Source organism: Pseudopipra pipra, chromosome 8, assembly GCF_036250125.1.
Source record: "Pseudopipra pipra isolate bDixPip1 chromosome 8, bDixPip1.hap1, whole genome shotgun sequence".
In the NCBI taxonomy this organism is placed as follows: Eukaryota; Metazoa; Chordata; class Aves; order Passeriformes; family Pipridae; genus Pseudopipra; species Pseudopipra pipra.
The window spans coordinates 5341201-5355173 of NC_087556.1; the positions used below are offsets into that span (position 1 = coordinate 5341201).

General features: G+C 40.2%; 1 long non-coding RNA gene across 1 annotated transcript in view; it reads right to left on the reverse strand.

The window, feature by feature from the left end:
- Positions 1 to 277: 277 nt before the first annotated feature.
- LOC135418446 (uncharacterized) overlaps positions 278 to 13973 on the reverse strand; it is a 104706-nt gene continuing 91010 nt past the window's right edge. The window contains exon 3 of the long non-coding RNA XR_010432444.1: positions 278 to 397. This is a non-coding gene — a long non-coding RNA (uncharacterized LOC135418446). The remainder of the gene's footprint in view (positions 398 to 13973) is intronic.

The window sequence follows — 13973 nt, forward strand, 5'->3', positions numbered from 1 at the left end:
TGGTGGGGTCGAGTAAGGGGCAGAAAAGCCTTGGCTCTGTGTGGGCTCTGCTCAGCAACAAGGAAAACATCCCTGAATTATCAGCTGTGTTCAGCACAAATCCAAAACATGGGCCATACTGGCCACTGAAGAAAATTAACTCTACACCAGTCAAAACCAGCACAGAGACACAGCCTGAACAACAGCAGAACAGTGAAGATATCCCATTACCTGCCTGACTGAAGCTAATCAGCAGATTTGTTCACTCTGAATCAAGTCAACTAGAAATCACTGCCTTACCCTGTTGGGGAGATTCCAATTTCCAAGTAAATCCATGTAGGGTCAAGCACTGCTCAGTGTGATCAAAGGTGACCAAAGTGTTGCCTCTGTCTCTGTAGGGACTCATCTCACTGTGGAGCTGAAAAGAGTGATGATAAAGGTTTATCTAGTTCACAACAGTCAAGACTAATTCAGAAGACTTTCCACTTTACATAACAACACTTTTTCAATCTACTTTACCAAAGCAATGCCTGAAAACTATAAATGAACTAGGTTTAGAGCTCTTACATCAGGTGAAAAACATGGTAGGCACTGCATAAGTCAAAATACTGATTCAATATAAATTCACACTGTGGTTCAAATGTGGTAACCTGCCAGCCTTTTTTTTTTTTTCCCTGAAGAGTTAGCTTTGTACCATAGAGTTTCTCCCAGTGCCTCATCCAACCTTGCCATTGTATCATTATGCTTGACCTGGTGTCATTTGCTGTTCTACAGTCGACTTGAAAACTTGAAACCCATTCAGACTTCCTATAGCACATGGTGGGTGACTGGAAAGAACTGGATCCTTGTGCTGCACGTCAGATCAGCTTGGTGTGTCAGGTTGCAGGTGCCTGGTAAAATCATGGAAGCACAGCCTACTTCCAGCCACAATTGCAGCTCTTCTGCCTTGATTTCATACTAGAAAACAGCTTGCTTCCTAATTGCTGACACACGTCTGCTGATTATGTTCAGAGCCTTGAAGCTGTCTGTGTCCTACACTGCAGTACTGAGAGGAACAGCTCTGTTTAAATGTACTAATAATTTACCAGGTGTATTGCAGAGGTGACTAATGATTTCTTGCAACCTGCTGACACTCCCTTAGCCACACAATTATCTCCCCCAGCTGCTTTTATACAAAATGATGGGATCCTTACCGGGCACCAGTGAGGAGCTGGCAGAACAACTGTTCTGTTACATATTGTTCTTAGGCACCTTAATTTATGGGACTGGTTTAGGTCAGGGCCACTTAGAGAGACAAAGGAAACTGTCAGCAGCTTTTACCTGGGATTTTGCAAGAACCTGTTTTCACTAAGGAGGTTTGTCTTCTATTGGTTACAATGATTTCCTCTACTATCCCTTATTTCCTCAGCCCAGCCTCTCTCTGCTACTTGCTTATGATGATAAATATTCACAGACCTAGGAACATGAAGTGACTGGATTTTTATTAGATTGCAACCTGTGTACATAAACTATATCCTTACACATAATTTTCTGTTGGCACCTCTGAGTGCACTTATTTTAACAGGAATGTAAATGCCTTCTTGATGACCAGGTAATTTAAAGACCACAGGGAGGTATGCAATACAGTATGCCAAAAAACACCACCACAAAACCACTAAATAAAAAACCCTGGACATTTTCAGAGTCTGGGGAAAGCAAACATTTCTTCAGCTGAGTTTTATTTGAAAGTTTTTGAGAGGTTAACTGTCAGCCTGGGCTGTAAACAAGAGAAACTAAAGATGTTTCTGTAGTCAATATCTGATTTATTTAGAACAAATACAGGACTATCACCAGCTGAAATCATCCTCCTCCTTTGGTAAATTTGTCAAACTTGTTCGCAAGAAGTTTTTTAGGGTGTTTTTTCTTGGAATGGAAAATTTTGAAAACTGTTTTGAAAAAAAAGATACTGGGTAGAAGGAGCTGGTAGAGTATCATGGTGAGGCACTGAGGCTGCATCTGAGAGAACATCTTGGCAGAAACTCAGCTGTGCTATCTTTTCCCATGAGAATTCTGCCACCTGTAAGGTGAACCGTCTGCTGTGAGTTCCCAACTGCACACACACAGACTTTGTCCACTCTGGTGCATCAATCCTGCACGACACAGGAAAATTCTGAAACCTGACTCTACTTATGCCACTGTGCTGGTCCCAGAAAGGGAAGGATGGGAAGGGAAGAAGTAAAGATCAGATGTTTTCAGTGCTCCTTAGTGAAGGGGGGGGAGGCATGTGTGTGTGTGTGTGTGTGTGTGTGTGTGTGTAAACCTCAGCAGTGCACACAGGTTTGCATTCACAATGAACTGCTGCATTCACACTGGCTCATGGAACGTGTATCTGGGGCTAAACCCTGCAAAGCACCTCATCAAACACACATATCCTCTTACAAGGCAATCAAGAAGGCTAATTCTGTCCTCAGGGATAAAGCTGGAAATTGCTAGAGGTTACTAGTCCATTCTCCATCCTTTATTCCTCGGAAGAGCCCCCACAAGCTGAATCCCAGCACAATAACATTGTCAGGAGATCCTTTTGTGTGGTCTAGCAAAGGAGGGGAAGAATTAATCTCTGTATCTAAAGCAACAGGCCAGGTAGTTCTGGCAGAAGATGGCCAGGCAATGCCCAGGCAGTCACAGGCTGCTATGCACAGCCTTGTCACTAATGTGACTGAAATGAGAATGTGGTAAAAAGAGAAGAGAGAAAACTGTTGTGTGCTACACAGCACAGATCTGACTGAAGATTGGCCATCTGTTTGTGCTGGATATCTCCCACTGGTTTAGAGACAAGCTACTCCCTGGCAATATGTTCAGCAATTCAAGAAGTCCCATGAAGGCACTTCCTTTATTCTTTATGACTCCACTGAAGGGAGCAAGTAGCACCATTTTCTGCCCTGGAGGAAGAAAAGTGTGCTGGGATGCTGATGGCAATGGTCAAACATTTCTGGACTCAAGACTCCTACAGAAGCTTTGCCATTCCTCAGTGTAGTGAGAGCACATGGGATGGTTCACTGGGGTCCCTGTAAGTTACAACTCCAATGTCTAAACATAGAAATAAAGGTATTGCATCTAGCATGGCATTTGTGAAGAAGGAAAACAATGCTGCTTAGTTGACATAAAATAGTTTCAGTTTTCTTTGAGTCTTCCAACCCCTTGTAACTCTGTCCTACTGCATGCTCTGTGCAGTATCTATTCAACACAGCCAGTAGGCGCCTCTATGTGTAGAACACATATTTATAAATTATAGTGATTACCTGGCAGCAGTTTTGGCTTGAATTTTGCTTAGTCCATTGGACATGCTGCACTTCATTCTGTTTCAAGCTACTGTTTTGCAATTTGCAGAGAAATTTTATAGCCTACGGGGCTGAAACCTAATTTTTGTTCCAAACCTGTATGGCATCTACAACAGCAGCCAGAACAGTTGCCTAAAGAGTGATATACCAATAATATCATTCTCCATTTTTTAAAGCAAAGATTTTTGAAAGCACTGCCTACAAGATGAGCTTCCACAGTGGGTTTTCATCTTGATTTGAAGCTCAAAAGAGAGAAAAGCTGGCTGGATTTCAGGCCCATCCTAATACTGTGATCAAAAAGGGCACAGAAGGGAGAGCACATTTAAGGTTCTTCTCACTTAGTGAAACCGAACACAACATGCTGACTTAAGAATTACAGTTGTCCAACAGCTAAATTTCTTTCTTGTATATCAGCTACTTCAGCAGAAAGAAGATGTTAAAAGAGGACAGTGAAATCATCTTTTGAAAATTTTCACTAGAGACAACAATAAAAAAGTTATAGCAAAGACTAGTGGATTTTAGTTCTGTTGCTGCTTTAGAAAGATTTTTTTCTGTTCTGTAGACATGCAGTCTACAGTGCAGTACAAAAGTTTCCAAAAGAACTTCCATCCTCCTGCTCTTTTGAAGCAGCTTCTGATACAACACTTGAGATGTGGATGAAGATGAAAAAAGTGCATTTGATGAGCATCACAACTGCTGGTGTGACCTTATTTGATCAGAGAGTCTCTTGGGGTCTAAACTTCCTTACAAGCTCCAAGATTTCTGTAGCAGTGACATACTGCATATCATAACAAATATATCAAAAGACTTTGGGAGAAAAAATAGTTAATGAAAAAGAGATAAAGTCACAGTATTGTTAAACCAGTAAAGCCTATTTCATGGCAATTTGTTGAGGAGAGATATACTTCTCATAGAATATTCCGAGTTGAAAGGGACCCATCAGGATCATCGAGTCCATCTCCTGGCCCTGCACAGGACACCCCAAGAGTCACACCCTGTGTCAGAGAGCATTGTCCAAATGCTCCTTAAATTCTGCCAGCCTTTGTGCTGTGACCCTGGGGAGCCTGTTCCAGTGTCTGACCACCCTCTGGGGGAAGAACCTTTTCCTAAAATCCAAAATAAACTTCCCCTGCCTCAGCTTTATGCTGTTCCCTCAGTTCCTATCACTTTTCTTTTTGGGTGTAGTTCATCAGGGTAAATAAAGGCTGCTTCAAATTTCTTTGAGGGGAATAGGTGGTGTTGGCATTTTAAGTATCTTGATTACTTGTTTTTAATAAAATTATAGAGAGCTTTTATGTGCTCTATTGTTACTCTATCTAGAAAAGCCAGCTATGAATAGGAAGATAGATCTTCAGCAGCATAACACTATTTCTTTTCATATAGTTCTGTTTAAAAAAAAAGCCACACAAAACTCGAAAGTAGGTTCAGACCTAATTACCTGAAGATTTTCTAGTGCTCACCAAGATGAGACTGGAGAGTCTGCCTTGATTTTCCTAAATTTTAATTTCTCAATTAAAAAAATGCACAGTTGGAAGTGTTTCCTGGACTTTCCAGAGAGCACCACAGGATTCACACTCTTCAGGAGCAGCATGATGAAGTGAAATTAGCAGACCTCGTACTGTTTTATAAACCAGCTTCTTAGTCCCCACTAGAGTCTACGTGTTGCTTAAGGAAACCATTTATACTCATATACCATTTATACTCACAGGAGCTATTTCATACTGCCAGGAGATTGAGTACCCACCCAGCCTATTTTGCACCTAATCATGGAAACAGCAGTTTGGTTCTGCCCAAGACTCAGAGCTTTGCCACAGCCAATTTGGAATCTTCAGCCAATTTGGAATCTTCAGCCAACTAAAACAACTTCCAAGCCGCTCGCAACAAGAGCTCAGATTATTGTTGTTACAACCATGATCATACATTGATACCTCTTTGCAAATCCACACAGGGGGTACATCCATAACTGAAAATTGACAGAATAAGTAGGCTACTAAGGTAATTTCTATCTAAAGGCATTTTAAACTAACCCAAATGCTTTTACAGTTTGGAGTGCCAACTAACTGTGAGAAGAGCGTCACTTGAAAGATGTTTCTTCTTTTCCTGTCATTTGTGCTATTCAGAAATACACACATTTGGACGAGTTACTTCAGTAAACCTCTCTTCCAAACTGTGTCTCAGGAACTAACTCGTGCTCATTTGCCAGTTCTGTGCAGTTTGTCTTTAATAATAGATACACTCAGGTCGATTTGATAGCCTTATAACAGATAGGCCCATTTTATCCAAAAAGTTTAGAATATCTCTTTACTACAGAAATCGGAAGGCTTTCATAATTGCCTTTTTTTCCTCTAAAAGCACTATCCAGCATGGTCTTCAAAAAATATGGGTTCATAAGGGGTCTGAATCCCATTTGAAAGCTGGACAGAGTTGCATGTTTTTGACTTGCCAGTGAATATTGTACCTGTGCTTATGAACACATTTCACAGCATGTCCTTACAGCAGAAATAGGGACAGTTTGAAAGCAGCATTTCCCTGAAGATTTATAAGCTCTTTAATAGCATATTATTTCTTTTAGAATTCCAAGGGATTTTTTACTGAACCTATCCCTGACCAAACATCCCTCCTTCAATGACAGGTTATTTCGTTGGTGTTTTTTTTTCATTCTTTGCTATTATTGTTCAAGGGTTCCCTTTCAGTATAGACCATTTAGCATTAAACTGCATATGATAATGATCTACACCTTTACACCATCTCATGGTCCCCTTTGGACATCCTGTTCTTCCTCTTGTATTTCTCACCCTACCTCTCCAGAAACACTGCAAATTCAAACATTACACTGTTTTTTTAGCTTCATCATTGGTTCAGAGTTTCACATCTTTTATGATCCATGTCATTTATTTTACAATCCCATCTTTTTATGTTATGAAGCTTTGTTTGGGGATCAAACTTTTATCTATCAATAGTTATTTGGTGATTATATATGTATGTCTTAAACATTTCCATTACCTCTGAAAAGAATTTACAGCACTATAAAACTTGTGCATTCTACAGTTCATATAGATCATATTTTGTTCTACCTCTGAATTTTTATATGTTTTTATGTGATGAATATTTACTTATTAAACATCCTTCTCACACTGCAATAGCTGGTTCTTCTAACATGTGTCTCTTATCCTTTTTGTTGTTGTTTTTTAGCAACCGACTAGTGGAACACAGACATAAGGTACTTACACATAGGGGAAGAAAATCCTAGTGCTCCAACTCTGCATTTGTAACACTGCCATGAGACTTCATCATTTATTCTGCACATTTATCAATAATTGTGATATTTTATGGTTTCTAACTATACCTTTATGTTATGGTTTAAAAGTCTTATATGCCTTAAACACGCAGTTAAATGCTGTATAAATTTGATATTGCACTTCTCTAATTAGCTACAATATTGCTGTTGACTTCACTCAGCTAAATGTAAGGCTCCAGGGAGAAAGGTTTCTGCTCATGAGCACTAAAAGCACAGGTATCACTCAGGAGTGTGTTTTTCTTCAATATACAAGTATAAAAGCTGATCATATCCCATGTCCATAGTTACAACTACTGTCTCTACAGTAGTTGTTTAAAATATGCATAAAAGTCTCCTTCACTCACATTTTCAACAGCATTTACAGCTTTACAGTTAAAAGCTTTTCACTGCCACTTGGGTGTATGTTTTCACCAACAAAAACTGAGAAATGTTGGCTAGTTAAGTTAGCTCAATCACAACTGGAAACGGATCTTGGTTTTCTCTTTGGGTAGGTTATTTTGCCCATGTCCCTAAAAAAAAAAAAAATTCATAAGCACAGAGGAAACATAATAGAATGCTAAAAAATACAGTAAATTGCATCCCTATTTTTACTGTTCTTCCCTTGTGTGTCTCACAAACATCTCCAGCAGACCAGCCTGTGGAACACTCATATTCCACAGCAGGAAAAAGAATATTTGTGTTTCTGTGTGATGAGTAACAGAAATCATTGCAGTATCCACATCTTGCCAACAAGCCATGATGTCCATTTTGTATCACTCTGGGAATAATTATGACTAAACACAGCTGAACCAAGTTCCACCCTTTTTCTCTCTCTTTCTCTCCTTCTATCCCAGATTCCATCATGTTCAGATCCTGGCCTCAGCTATGTGTCTAAATCTTTCTATAGTGTTTTCCCATATCTTTTCCTAAAGGTTATAGACCAGTGCAAAGTTCCCAAAGATATTACACTGTTAATCCTCTCATTTTCATCATCTCTTTTGAGATGATTATTTACTCTTTAATTTCTGGAAGAACTGCAACATAGTGTTCGTTTCTGGGATAAATCAGATGTTTCTACCAATAAACGCTACAAAACAACCTCATGATCTTCATTCCAGTGCCACCACCTCTGGAAAAAGTTTTGTCCCAGTTCCTGTAATATTTTTAACACATAAAAACAACCACGCCAAACCCAATGTGAATTACCTGAAAACAAATGGGAAGCTGGTCTGACAGTATCATTTAACTACACGTCTCTATGGATATTCAAAAGATATCGCTATGGAGGTAGGTGCAGTATGAGATTCCCAGAAAATACCTGTGTGGGCCAAGACTTGGTCCCGTCACTCTGCAGGCAAGTACAAGGAAACCCAAAGCCTCTAAGACAGCCCCACCTCTGGGATCCACTGCTGCTGCTCTAGAGGGATGGCAGTTCCCACTTACAGGAAGGAGTGTCATTATTTTCCATAGGCAAGGAAAATACTAAGGGATATTTTTGTAACACTAATGCTTCAGTGCCTAAAACGCAAGACTAGAAATTGAAAAAAGAAATGAGCAGAGATTAAACACTCCATTTTATTCTTATTCTTAGGACTTATTCTCAAGTGCCAGGCTGACAGAGGAAGAAGCAGCATAGGGAAAAGACATAGGAAAGCCCTTGGAGGAAAGTGCACTGTCCTTAAACAAAGATCTGTGTAGTAGATGCAGAAGAGAAGATGGAGTGTCAGAGCCCTTTTGGCATTTCAGTGATTTTCTCTGTTGAACATATTTCTAAATCTTCTATCCAAGACCACGCACCAGAAAGCAAGAAAAAAGAAAGTTTGTTTGTTTTTAAGGCAGAGTTTTGTACTGTAAATAAGCCTAGTTCTTTACAGTGAGTTCAATTCCATTCCTGTGTCAGCATTTAGATAAAGAAACATTGCCTCCATTAGGCTTTTGGGTGGTTCACTTTCTAGGTCATTTGACCATCAATTAAAATTAAACTGCCAGGTTGTGTTTCTCTGTGTGGTAAAAAGTCCTTTCAAAAGCTGACTCCAGTGTTCCCTGTAATCCTCAAACAAATACGTAAAGAGAAAATCATTGAAGCGTTTGCAAATTGGATTGTAGCTCGAAAATCTGCAAAGTAGTATATGCTGCTGTCTACGAGGATGGAGAAACAGCACAATTGATACAATTCCAGATGGCACTAGAATTAAATGAATCAAAAAGAAATCTTTAATTTTTAGTTTATATAAAGTTGGAGCTGAACAACAAAGGAAAAATTCTAAAAAGAATTGCGAAGTGGGATGTAAAAGGGACAAGTCAAATTTAGAAATTTTTGCATAATAAACAAAGAAAGAGAGAATTGAGAAAACAGTTGGTTTTTTTCATATTCTTTTCATTTTTAAGTGGGAGATGAAGAGGTTTTTTTTTCACATGCAATTTTTGCTAATAATATATGGAAAGCCATAAGAGAACAAAGAGAAAATTTGATTCCAGTCACAAAGGACATTAGACTTCCTGAAAAAAGGGATTAACTGGAAAATAATAATGAGAAAAAAAAATGAAAAGAGATTCTCTTCCCTCTGTAAGACCTTGCATTTTCTGCAGGCTGCAAGCCAAGTCAGAGAGGTGTGAAACACTAGAGATTACCAGAAGAGAGCTCATCTTCAAAGCAGAAACACCTTGAGGTCCAGCTTTAATGCCCAGCTTGTAACAGGGATTGTTACACAGCACTAGGAAATGAGGAAATATGTTCACCTCTCAAAAGGTGAAAGGTTTTGGCTCAGATTCTTCTCTCAAGCCAAACAAATGCACAGTAATTCATGCAGTTGTACACAGATGAGGTTCTGGCATTCAGCTATGATGTATGAGACATCTGAGTGATGTTCTCAGTCATGGACCAAATCTCGGACTGGATAACGGGGGGAAACTCTCAGGAGCTTCAGGGACAGCATGGTGAGACTGAACAATTCCTGCTAGTGTGGGCACAGCTCTTTGCACTTTCCAGATCCCCTCAACAGTCCTCACAGTAGGCACACAGACAACACTAAGAAGCAACTTCCTCTCTGCCAATCTGGTCATCAAATCCCTCTCTTCACCGCTGACCATGTCTGTGCACTGAACTTACAAAGATCTGTTCCACATCCAAAGCCAAAAGTGTGGGAGCAAATGTAAATATACTAATGTACAAGAAAAAAACCTGGGACTGAAGTAGCAAGGACATGCTTCCATACCACAGCCAGAGCAGAATCATAGACATGTCATTTCATTTAAATTGTAGTGCTGCACAATATTTGTTCTTTTGCAGATGTCCAGAACTTTAATTCATTTTATTACAGATTAGCTATGACACTGCTGCCATTAACAACTGGTTATAGTTAGTAGAGGAGTATAGAGTCCAAACCTCCTTTTTTACCATGGAAATACCAGAAATACTACTTGCAGCTCCAAGTATCCCAGGCACTGTAAGAAGCAGCTAAAAGCAATTAGCATTTCATTATGAAATAAACATAAAAGAAAGCATAATTGTTCTCTTCTTGATACTAAAAGACATATAGATAGATCTGTTATGCCATGCAAAAATGACTGGCAGTAGTTCTCAGTTTTCAGAAAGCAGCAGGATAGCTCATATCTCTCTCTTCCCTACAGCAACACAGCCTCTTTTATATTTAAAAGTGAAAACATGCCTTGGACTGTGAGGTATTGGTCTGCATGCTCAAGTTAAATCCACACATAAAGGGAAAGGAAAACCAACAACCTGCGTCACAACCTGCTGGGGGCACTGGGCACAGAAAGCCAGCTGATCTCACGTGGTGACATGTGTCTCTCCTCTCCTAGAGGCACGTTCACATCTGCACGGGTAAGATGTACACTTACTGTTCCTGTTGTTCCTGAAATGCAGAAGTCTGCATTGTACAGGAAGCACAGAGAGACTGTAACAGCACTTCAGCTTGGAAATAAATTGACAGCTTTGCACCCCTCGTTTTCCGTCTCCAAGGTTACCACTCGTGTTTTTTGTGAATGCTACTGTTTACTTCCTTCCTTCTTGTTTACTTGTTTTGTGCACGAAAAAATAGAGACATTAAAAAAAAAAAATATGCATTACAGACAGTTGCCATTTACAAATGAGGACAGAAGGTTAGGTGCCAGTGACAATTTTGCCAAGTCTCTTCCATCTCAGCACAATCTGTGCAAAGGGCTCAGAGAAAGCTGAGGCTTGTGGCAGCTGATGTTTATGGCTGTAATTACAGTCCTAGATCACAAACCCCGCCAGTGCCAGTTTTTCACGCACAACCTGGAAGAAACAAAAGTGGCAAGAGATGTTTGAGGGAAGCAGAAAGGCAAAGGGGATTCCTATGATTAGAAAAATATAAAATGCACAGTTAAAACTATGCCACAGATCACGTTCAGCACGAAGCGAGTTATAGGGTAGCTCCGAATTTTGGAAGCAACATGGGGCCAAGCCTGTCTTTCTGAAAGGCTTGCAAAGTGTCTTGAAAAAAGGATCTTGGTCTCAGGACTGAAGCTATTTGGGGCCCTCAAAAAGAGCTAAGATTTGCTGCAAGAACTTGAAATATCATTAAAAATGTTCATATTTACACTGATAGCATTTAATCAGGCTTCCCAAACTCAGCTATCTGCTAGAGAAAAACCCCATTCTGGAAATATAAATCCATTAAATCCCTAGGGCCCTTTTGCAGTAATGGCTTTAAGGTTTTTGAACCAAAGAGACATGCATTTACTCTGCCTGTGCTTTAGGCCAAAAGTACAACTAATGAGACCTGCAATTCCCTTGATTTCAGCTGACCTACAATGTTATTAACACACCTGCTGAGCTATTTGGCATTTGGAGCAAACAACACCACCCAAAGGAGGCACGTTTCAAACCTCAAGATACACTCAAGCATTCTAAAAAGCATCTTGTAGGCCAGGAAAAGCATTTATATATATCTAGCATTAATATTAGATGCTAGACTAAAAAGAGGATGGTTTGCAAAATCACTATAAATAACAAGTCTCCTGTCTATACTAATAATTTCTTATCAATCAGAACTATGAAATGGAGAAACTGTAAACAAATGTTTCAACAGCTAAATACAAACATATTTTTGTAACATATGATAAAAATGGCATAAATGCTCTTGAAAACATTGTGGTTTGAAGTGAGGACACTTCAGGAGGAAAAAAGATATTAGTTAAGGAACAAAATATGACTCAGAAGAGCCAAGTGGGAAATGAGACTAAAAAGAAAATGCAAGACTACAACCATTAGCTTCCCAGGTGCCCTGAAAACCAGAGGAGGCAACTGAAAAGAAATTTTGTCAAATATTTGTTTATATTTGTCAAAATCCTCACTCTGAAGCTCACTAGGTAAAAGTTGTGGAAACTTCTGTGTACCTACTGAATAATATTTTTCAGAATTCAACCCCATAAATTCTATGTAGGCTATCAATTACATCAAGCACCAGGAAAAAAAAGCTTTACATAAAAGTGCAGGAGGCAGGAAATCTGACATAACTAATTTTTAAAAGAAAGAAAAATTACACATGAGAACTCTGCTGGAAGAAGACAGAGGAATTTCATTTTTCTAAAAGTACAGGGAAAGGCTCTGGGTGTAGTACTTTTCTGAGCACCAAAAAACATGTTTGAAGACATATGCAAAAGCCATTATATCCATAGTCTATATATAAACCAGATGTACAATCATACTGCTAAGGCTTCCTCTAAAGAGTCTATCCCAGTGGACTGACACTATTTAAGCTAAGTAGCTCCATTAGTTATTGCAGATATTTGTTACTTTAGTAATAAATCAGGCTGTAGAAGTACAACTAAAATGCCATCAAACACCACTGGATTCAGATAAGCACAAAGTCAGGTAGTTATTTTTTGTTGAGCATTTACTAACTTTCCTGTTATGTATTTTGTAAGTATTTTATTCACAAGAATATCTAGGAAAACCAAAGGTTTTATAAATCAACATGCGTATTTAAACCAAATGTAATGGCATGATCCATTTTTAAAAAGCTTAGGTCTGTCTCAGAAAAGCAATAAAGCACATATGCTGCTCTAAGCATGCCCAAGTGGTTTGTTAACTTGATGCTTAAGAAATACATATACAATCCCAGACTTTACTGACTGGGAATTGGGACTCACTTCGATTTCAAAGGGAAAGATATGAATAGATCATCTCTTCAGAATGGAGGAAGCATTTAACATTCTAAGCTGTATTGGGTTTTTTTTCCCCTCCTTTTCTGAACTGTCAAATGCTACCATATGTACATCCAGGACTATTAAAGTTCTCCTCAACACCCAGGGGATCCCCTGGCAGGTCAGTGTAACAGCAGCCCTACTAAAATGCCTCGATACTTGATCTGAAATGGCTTTCCAAAAATTTCAACTCTGGAAAATTAAATGAAAAACAGAAAAAAAAAACCAACAAGCAGATGACCAGAATCCCTGAGAGGTACCTAATGTCTCTGATGTTGATTGTATCATATTGTTTTGGCAACTTGATATGCTCTGTCAGTATTTAAGATGTTGGTTTGGACTTGGTTTTCCCCCAGAGGCTAAAGAAAAGTGGTAGACCCCAAGGGGTGGAAACCCCTGGAAGTTTTGAAGTTCTGCCCAATGGACGCTCCTGCAAAAATGTAAACATATCACAAGCTCACCGGAAGAGATGAGTTGTAGTTTGGTTGTTGTTGGAGAGGTGGCCATGTTGTAGGGCCACGAGGAAGGGGCTCTGAGCCCCACAGGGGGGCTTTGGCCCCCAGCCCCCAGCGGGGGCCTGCGGGGACCTGGAACAGCATAAAGCTGGGCTAGGTGCCTGTAGTTATGCCGGGAGATGTTTTTCTCCATGGGCACAGAGCAGCAGCCGACACTGACCAGAGAAACGGTGGCAGAGAGCCAGAGATAAGGACCTGAACTGGAGGAGCAGCAGAAGCAACATGCAGCACCGCAGAGGAGACTCCTGGAAGGAGAGCCGAGGAAAGGAGAGCCAGCAGCTGAGAGACAGAGTTCTGGTGGTAAGATTGTACCAGCCCCTCAAACTCCTTTGAGATCCCTCTGAGAAAAGAGGGAGATGGACTCCTATTAAGGAGAAGAGTTTTGGACATGCAGCACCGGAGAGAGAGAGGAGCTAAGAAGCTCAAAAGACGTCCCGGAGCTGGACCGGGACGGCCAGATGGAATGCGGGGGGAGTTGACCTTGGCTCCCCTCTCGCACTGCTGCCATGGTGGCAGCCTGAGAGACAGGGCACAGAGGCCCTGCAAGGAGAAGCTTGAATTTCCTGGAGACACCAGACCATCACGAAGACCCCCTGTGTCTTCGTGATATGACGTGGTGAAACGACCTTGTCTGGGGTTATGAAGCCCACGGAAGACCCCTTTGCCTGTGTCAAGGGGGCCGAGGGAGCTTGGATA